Source organism: Symphalangus syndactylus, chromosome 5 (genome assembly GCF_028878055.3).
Source record: "Symphalangus syndactylus isolate Jambi chromosome 5, NHGRI_mSymSyn1-v2.1_pri, whole genome shotgun sequence".
Lineage (NCBI taxonomy): Eukaryota > Metazoa > Chordata > Mammalia > Primates > Hylobatidae > Symphalangus > Symphalangus syndactylus.
In genome coordinates this window covers 51030375-51039688 of record NC_072427.2, presented here as the reverse complement: position 1 = coordinate 51039688, position 9314 = coordinate 51030375, and the positions used below count along the sequence as shown (strand labels likewise).

The 9314-nt window shown below is 44.7% G+C and overlaps 1 long non-coding RNA gene across 2 annotated transcripts; it reads right to left on the bottom strand.

Moving 5' to 3' along the window:
• Window positions 1-1767: 1767 nt before the first annotated feature.
• LOC129482516 (uncharacterized) lies at window positions 1768-5616 on the bottom strand. 2 transcript variants are annotated; one of them, XR_008657748.2, is made up of 4 exons: window positions 5398-5616; window positions 4344-4417; window positions 3043-3387; window positions 1768-2029 (listed from the first exon to the last, which is right to left on the bottom strand). It is a non-coding gene; the product is annotated as an uncharacterized lncRNA (long non-coding RNA). The 2 variants fall into 2 exon arrangements; XR_008657749.2 differs by lacking the exon at window positions 4344-4417.
• Window positions 5617-9314: the final 3698 nt, after the last annotated feature.

The window sequence follows — 9314 nt, the reverse complement described above, 5'->3', positions numbered from 1 at the left end:
TTCCATCACCTTCGTAACATCGCCCCAGTAATATCTGTGTGGGACAAAAATGTCTCATGCTACTTATTCTGCAATTTGATGACCAAGGTGGAATTTGGTTATTTGGAGTTTGGTTCAGGAGGAAATGGTTGTTTTCTGTATTTGTTTCCTGTGGTTGCTCTACAAACTACCACACATTGTTGCCTTACAATACCAAAATCTATTCTTCAAAGTTCTGGAGGCCAGAAGTATACAATCAACTTCGCTGGGCTAAAACCAAGGTGTCCACAGGCCATACTGCCTCCAGAGGGGAGAATCCATGCCTTGGCTCTTCTGGTTGCTGGCAGCTTTGGCAATAGTGGCTTTTGGCTGCACCACTGCAATCTCTGTGTCTTAGTGCGTTTGGGCTGCTATAAGAAAATACCACAGGCTGAGTAGCTAAAAAACAACAGAAATTTATTTCTCACAGTTCTGGAGGCTGGGAAGTCCTAGATCAAAAATGCCAGCAGATCCAGTCTCTGGTGAAGGCGTGTTTCCTAGTTCATAGATTGTCATCCTCACATGGTGGAAGGGGCAAGGGAGCTCTCTGGGGCCTCTTGAAAAAGGCACTAATCCCATTCATGAGGACCCTGGCCTCATAACCTAATCACTTCCCAAAAGCCCCACCTCCTAAAACCATCACATTAGGGTTAGTTTTCAATATATGAATTTGCAGGAGTCGGGGGGGTGCGGAAGGGGGTACAAACATTCAGTCTATAGCACTCTGCCTCTACCTTTACATCACCTTCTCCTCTTCTGTATGTAGTTAAATGTCTATTTCTTTCTTATAGGGATACATGTGACTGCATTTAGGATCTACCAGATAATGCGGTATAATCTCCCCATCTCAAGATCCTTAACTTAATCACATCTATAAAGACCCTTTTTCCAAATCAAGTAGCATGTACAGGTTCCAGGGATTGAGATAGAAATGTCTTTGTGGGGGGAGGTGGTATTTTTCTACCTACCATATCTTCTATTTGGACCAGAATACACGACCAAATGCATGCATTAAGTCATTCATGAATTCCACAAATATTTAAGTACCTGTTCTATCCAGAAACTGCAAAAGCCCAACCCCTGAGTTTTGAAAAGAGCTTGATCATCTTAGCAAGGACTGAGCACAAGCGAACCTTTGCAAATTGGCCCCCTCCCACACACTTCCTAAAAGGAGGTAGCATCTATCTCTAGAGGGGCCAGGGAAAGGATATCTGACTGAGTAAGGCCACAGACAGGCTCCCCAGCCCCTCCTGACACAACAGAAGGTGGGGAAGCCAAGGAAGGCACAATAGCTCATCTGGGCTTTCCTAGGTCTGCTCACTCACTTCCAGCCTAGTGAGAGTTTATATACTCAGTCTGCTGTTAAAGGGTGCCGGTAATACCCTAGCCTCCCTTCAGAGGGTTGCTGAACCTCACCTCCTCCATCTTGCAGTGCTAGTTGATGCCAAGGACTTTGGTCTAAAAGTCACAATATTCAGGGCTGACATCCTTGTCCTGCTTTCATTTCATCTGAAAAATCATTGCACAAGCCAGCACTTTTTTGTGAGAAAAAAAAAAAAAAAAAAAAAAAAAAAAAATATATATATATATATATATATATATATATATATAAATGCAAGCTCTAAAAGGGGTCTTTATTATCTGCCTAGCAACAGTTTGCTATAAATAAAATCACCCTGTCTTGCTATTTTATAATTAATAGCTCAACATTCTCACAACAACATTGGCCTTGCTGGCATCCTGGTTCCTTGTTTGCAGTGAGCCTGAATGATTCCACAACCTTTCTCTGAATGTGAATTAAGTGCACAGGGTTTTAAACAAAAGAAATGTTGCCTCTTACCACACATTCATATGCAAAGTAATCAGAGCTGCAGCATTCATGCCCATGAATTTCTCATCTCTGGTCAAATATCTAATCTTCATTTTCATCAATTATGCCAAATTAATAGGATTTATTCTGGGATTGTGTTGTTTGCAGTCTGGTCCTATGACCCCAGGCCTCTCCTGACACCTGCCCAATGTGAAAAACACATAATTGGTGCTAAGATGTCTCATTACTAACGGTGTGCCCCCACTGGGCTTGACATGCATCAGATGCACAATCTGAGAGGTAACTCTAAGAAGAATGTGTCATTTTTCCCATTCTATAGTTGAGCAAACTAAAGCACAGCTCTAGTTAGGAGTTTGTCAAGATCCAACAGTGAGTCAGTGGAAAATGAAGGAGAATGTGTTTTGGAAATGGCTGTGGCTGCTTTGAACTTCCAGCCATGTTTCCCTCCCTCCCTCATAGGATTCAAAAAGTGAACTTTATCAAGAACAAGACCTTCCATGTTGGATAATAAGTTGCTTTCCCAGAGACTGAAAGGGGTGAGCAAGTATGATGGGCAGCTGATTGATGGACAGATGTTTGAGAGTCCCGAGTAATTATGGTGAAACCCTGGGATGGGCAGAGGGGTGCAGGCTGAAGGCTTCCAGTCATGAATTCCCATGATGTGAAGGCAGAGAGGATGTAAAGTCAGCGGAAACTTGCGTGCTTAAGAGTACACCACACCAGGGAGAGGTTTCTAGTTCTCGCCTTTCCTGGATGTTACTTATTGATGTATGCAAGTTAATAAAATGAGCTGGCTCCTTAAGACACAAACCTTGACTACTACACCCTGCCCCTTCTGTCTCCCCTCCCTATTGTCGTTTCCACTTCTAGGTCAGTGGCTCCTGAATAGCTTCCAGCCTTGCCGATCATGCTGTGGCCCACATCAGTTTCAACCACATGGATCAGACTAAAAACATCTTTCTGTACAAGCCAACCTTCCTCCCCAGGTTTTCCATTTCTCTCAGTGGCAGCACCATTGATACCCCCCATGTTCATGAGAGTCACTCTCTCCTCTGTATATTTGCAGCATCCATATGTCCTGGAGTTTCTGGAAACAGCCTTGATTTCAAACCTTCTGTTTTGGTGTCTGACCATGTGTCAATGTTTGTATCTTGATTTTGGACTGAGAAGACAAGAAGACATAGTGACTGTACCTGTTAATAAGCTGGCATGGCGGTCTTGTCTTCCTTCCTTATGGCTCCCCATCTGATCTTATTTCTAGTTACCATTGCAGGAGTTCCTGTTTTCACAGCTGGATTTTGTAATAACATTGGCTCCCTCCATTTTGCTTTTCATGACTCCATCAAATAGATCCTCCAAATATAATTGCTCTTTATTGTCTCAGCAAAAGAACCCCAAAACACAAAAAGCAAAACAAAAAAACAAAAACCCACAGTACCTTTCCACTCCCAACCAGATGAATTCACCCTCGTTATCTTGGGGCTTCCTTCCCTAAAGCCTTCCATCTGCTCCAGCCCCCACAGACCTCCACCATCTCCCTGAAACAATATGACACTCATTTTTAGTTTTAGTACTTAACTTCCAACATTCTAAGTTGCTTTATTATTTGTCATCTCTCAAAAGAGGTTTTAAGACCCTTAAAGAAGGACAGCTTTTTAGCTGTTTTTGGATACCTTTCATCATGGAAAGCTGGTTTCAGGCAAATAGTAGGTGTTCAACAATTATCTTTTAAATAAGGGGTCATTGTATAGCTTAGTATGTGAAATGGGTGTCTCTCATAAACCAGTTTCCTTTACATGTACAGCTATTTAAAGGGATAAATAATATCATTATTTTCCAGAACAAAAATGACCACATGATAAATAAGGCTTTATGAAAAAACATGGACAAGCATGTCTTGCTTTAGAATAAAGGTGGGGAAAAAAAAAAAAAAAAAAAAAAAAAACCCTTTGGGGGCTGTTTGCATTTTATATGTAAACAGTGACATCTGCTGGTGAAGATGCACAGCATTTACATGGCATCTTGAAGTGGATTCAGGGTTCAGAAGCATGAATGTCACTGAGTCTTCATCACGGTCCTCTCAGAGACACCCAAAGGCCCCTTGTGAGACCCCAGGATTGGGTCATGTCCTCATACTTGATTATGACGGATGTGTTATTCTGGGAAATAATACAATTTAATTAAGATAAGCATCGATAATTAAAACAATTCTCCCTTTATCAGTTTCATTAGCCAGTTTTAACTTTTAATTGTCTTCTCTTATGATACATTTTCCCCTTGAAAGATTCCTGCCTGGTTTCCCTAGGAGAAGTGCTGAAAAGCATCAATCTCATCATAGTTCAGCAATCATGAGATAATTTTGTTCCCTAATTCTGTTTTTCTAGCATGTTTGTAAACAATGCCATCAGGAGTAAAAGTGTTTGAAGCTGAAGCTGGGGCTGCCATCCAAATGTGGAAAGCATGCCAGAGACTATCTTTCCCAGCCCCACCCCACCTGCACAGCCGCAGAGACGAAACTCAGCTCCAGGATAAGGTAAATGTCAAGAGCCACACAGCAGCATGCCTTCCCTTCAAAGCAGAACAAAGGGTGGTTTTCTTGGTCAACCTGGCTGCACAGGAGGAAGCCAAGCAACACCATTGATTTAAGCCCCAAGGAAAACCTAAAATCTTTGGCCACCTCAGGTTGTAAATCTGGCATCAGATGTCAGAACCTTGTATGAAAACAGAGACTACTAGGTTTTGCTATGGCTTGAAAGGAATAGCCCAAAGAAAAGCCTGACTCCAAAGAAGGACTGTCCCAGGCTCAGGGCCCCACAGCGACCACATGCCTGGGCAGGGAACTGCCGGGAAGGTAGCCCAGAATGGTTACATCTCACTCTGCAGCCCCCTCACCGGGCAAGGACACCTCCTGTCAGGTTCCGAGTTCTAGTCATTCTTCCTTGTCTCTGAGAGCTGTCCGTCTTTTCATACCATTTCTACTGCCACCCCTGGTTCAGCCTCAGGTGCCTCGGAGGACTCACTGGCCAGGCCCCATGGGCACTCTACACAAACGATTGAAGAAGACCTCTAAACGAGACTGCAAAGCAGGCCCATTTCCTTCAGGTGACTGACGTGGGAACTCAGGCTGAGAGCAACTGACCAAGCAGACACAGCTAAAAAGATGGAGCCAGGATTCCAGCCAGGATCTGCCTGACTTTAAGTAACACGTGTTTCCCACTAAACCCATGTCATGGCTTTCCCCAGCTCTCAAAGCTTCGATGGCCCCACTGCCTACTGAATTCAGTCTTAGCCGCCAACCCAGGGGCCAAGCCCTCCGTGCCCTCTCCTGCCCTACTCTTCAGCCTTGCCCAGCTATTTGCCTCCATGAACATCCTCAAGTCCCCCCCGCACTCAAGACTCCCCAGGAGTGTCCCTTTGCTCATCTGCAATGTCCTTTCTACCAGCCCATCTGCCGTTTCCAAGTCCTGCTCACTCATCAATACTTCTGTGACCCCCCCTGCAGTGAGAGCACATTCTCTGCTAAACGCTTACTCTTCCACTGCACTTACCTCAGAGTTATTTACATAGAGGGTCTCCCCCTGCTAGACTGAGCCACCTTGGAGGAAGAGCCTGTGCCTGGATTTTCACATTTTTGTATGTCCTTCCATCCTTAGCAAAGGCACCTGGAATTTAATCAAAATCACCAAATATGTGTTGGATAGGTGAATAGGTGGATAGATTATAAATAAATAAAGTATTTATCTAGGTTGTTACCTCTCAGGATGCAGGGAAATATATTTGATTTATAGACATAGAGAAGAGGCGAATACATATAGTATAATAAAGCAATGTTGTGTTTGGAATAACAGCAACTGATTAGTAAGTATCTATTATGTTACACTGATGTTGTATCTCTACCATTAGACTAATGAGTCTTTATGTTTCACAAGGGCAGGAATAATGTCTACAGCTGCAGCTGCCAGATCAAGCTGGAGTCCCTCCCTGATTTGATGCCATAAAGTAGGAGTTCTCAGCCACCATACGAGGAAATCACTACCCCAGGCTGCTCACTAGAACCTCTGGGAAAAGACAGAGCTCCCCACTGTAAGTCACAGCTTTGGGGTCAGAATCTCTGGATCTAAGCCTGGTTCTGCTACCTGAACCTCTCTTGAGTCTCAATTTCCTCCCTGAATATAGGGATGATAATCCCTGTCCCATGAGTTGCACTGGGGAATAAATGTGATCATCTACACAGTGCACTAACAGAGGGCATGACCTGTGGGAAGGGTCCCATTAGTGCCAGCATTGCCAGTTATGCAGTGAATATCATTCATGTCTCAGCTTCTGTATCAACCAGCAGCAATGCAGAGTTATCCCACCTGTAGTTAGTTGAAAGTAGCCGGTGCTGACTGTATCTCTAAGTTCTTACCAGTTGTCACTAGACCTTGTCAAAATGGGAAAAGATGGACTTCTGATAAACTCACAATCAACTTATAGGCAATTTTAATAGAAAAAAAAATAATTCACTGCAGTTTTAAAAAAAATCTACAATGAGGTATGAGCTAAAAGAGGATTCCATAGACTTGAAGTCAAAGTTCTTAGTGAATCTCTTAAAACCTTACCTCCCTTTGCCTTTTTAATATTATTAGTATGTTACATTATAATTCATCCCCTGATAGTGTTTTCAAGGCATTGGAGTTCCTGAACACTTCAGATTGTCTCCTATGTCCTGCAAAGATACCCCATAATAGTGTAGCTCCCTGAGAGTGAAGTGGTGGCTCTGCACCCCCAAGGTGCCCAGATAGTCAGGTCCACCCAGTTATGGTGTGCTGCAAGACCTCTCTCTCTTCCTACACGCCATGCAACTTTACAGACCACGAAGGCACTCAAGGGCAGCACAGCCCTGGCGACACATCCCGTTGCCTTATGCTCTAATGTTCAAGACCGCCTCAGCATCCGCTTACTGTGCAGGAGCTAAGGGAGGCAATCACCTCCACTGACCTATCCTCAACAATAGCTCCTCTATACTAGAAGATACTAGAAACGAAAGAGCTATGCTCCTCTGGGCTGAGTTAGAAACTGGAGCTGTCCATCCCAGTGGAAAGAACTGGGTAAGCATTTGCACTAGCAATAAGCTCTCTGGCCTGTGGACCATGAGTCATGGGAATCCTTCAGCACCAGTAGAGGTGAAGTGACTTTGAGTGCATGGACTCCATTCTCGGCAGGTTCACTTTTTATGCTGTCAGATCCGTAAACAAATGTTCACCCCTTCCTGAAGCAAAGCAGGAGAGGACATTGTTGATCTATCAGGGCATCCTGATAACGTTCTGCCTCCACAACCAGCCAGTGTTTAAAGACACACGGTAGCTCTAATTAGCTGGGAATGTGAACACTGCTCATTGCTTGATTATGTACTTTAAATCATGAACGCTCAGAACAATCATAAGATATATATACACTTACACATATACATATACCGCCTGTACACTCAACCAGAGGACATACATTGGTGGCTGCAGAACTCCGTTATGATAGCATGGAGTTTCATTCAGATCATTTCTTTTTTCATATGACACCTCCAATTTACATTTTAGTGTTGTTGGTGATGGCTATTGACTGAATGTTTGCATTCCCACGAAATTGATACGCTCAAATCCTAATTCTCCGTGTGATGGTTTTAGAAGATGGGCCTTTGTGGGGGTGATTAAGTCATCAGGGTGGAGAGCTCATGAATGGAATTAGTGCCCTTGTGACAGACACCCAGAGAGCTCTCTGGCTCTCTTTCCGCCTCGTGAGGATGCAATGAGAAGGCAACCATCTGCAGCCGGAAGAGGGCCCTCACCAGAACCCAAGCCAGCTGGCCCCCGATCGTGGCCTTCCAGCCTCCAGAACTGTGGGAAGTGGATGTCTGTTGTTTGTGAGCCCCCCAGTCTACAGCGTTCTGCTACAGCAGCCCGAGCTGACTAACACAGTGATATTACCAATGATGGCAAAACACCAAACAGTACATGCTGATCACTCAGAGTTCCTTCGTTGCCAGATATAGAAACGACTTTTCAAATTCCAGCTATAATCCTCCCAAATCTCAACTGAGGAAATGAATCATTATCACCAACTGCAAACTCGCTGTTACCCTCCAGCAATGATAAAGAGGGCCTTTCTCCTGTAGACCTCCCCCTAAGTGGGCCTGGGGCACTCTTCCTTTCCTCCTAGCTGCCTGGGGACCTCTAAACTGTCTCTTCACTGACAGAACTAGCAACAGACAAGCCTGGGAAGCTCCCCTAACCTCTTGTAAGGAGAAATTATTTTGCATTTCCTTGAAAGTTTGAGTCCAGGCAGGCTGGCCGTACTCTCTCCCCACACAGAAATCCCAGCACACCTAGGAGACAGGGTGGGGCAGAGAGAGATGGGGCTGCTAGGGCAGGAGGGCTGGCCCAGCCCCAGCAGGATAACTGCCCTGGAGGGTACACACACCCCGGGGAGAGTACACACACCACGGAACCCAGTCCCACTCCCAGGATCCATCCTGACCTCGTCCAGTCAAGACTGACCAAGACTTCATCCTCAGAGAAGAAATCATAAAGGAATTCCTTGACATGCTCCCCTTCTCTAATCTGGTATTAACAAATGGTATGATGGACTAAATGAAGAAAGGAGGGAAGGGAGAAGTAAATAAACTCCAGGTTTGTGGACATCAAATTTTAAAAAAGCAAATGAGAACTGAGTTCAATAATGATTCCAGTCATTCTTTAGCAAGGCAGAAGGAAGGAGTGAAATAGCCTGGATCTTCAAACATTCCCAATTCAAGGGACAAAATTCTATCCTACATTCCCTAACCAGTGAATTCAGCTATAGGCACTGTAGTCATATCAATAGGTGAAGCCAGCTGGGCTTCTGCGTGGAGCGGGCACTTGGAGAACTTTTCTGACTAGCTAAAGGATTGTAAACGCACCAATCAGCGCTCTGTGTATAGCTAAAGGTTTGTAAACGCACCAATCAGCACTCTGTAAAAACGGACCAATCAGCACTCTGTAAAACGGACGAATCAGCTCTCTGTAAAATGGACCAATCAGCAGCATGTAGGTGGGGCCAAATAAGAGAATAAAAGTTGGCCACCGGAGCCAGCAGGAACAAAAGGGTTGGATTGTGTACCTCATATGGGAGCTTTGTTGTTTTGCTTAGATTTGTCGTTGTTCACTGTGTGAGTCTGCACTACGTTATGAGGTGTAACACTCACTGTGAAAGTCTGCAGCTGGCTTCACCACAAACTTACTGGGGAGAAGGAACAACTGCGTGCCACCTTAAAACCTGTAACACTGCAGAGGTCTGCACGTTCACTCCTGAAGCGAGCCAGACCGGGAGCCCACTAGAATGAACAACTCCCTACATGCACCTTTAAGAGCTGTAATACGCACGGGGAAGGTCTGAGGCTTTGCTCCTTAGGTCGGCAACTGCGAACCCACCAGAAGGCGGAAACTCTGGACAC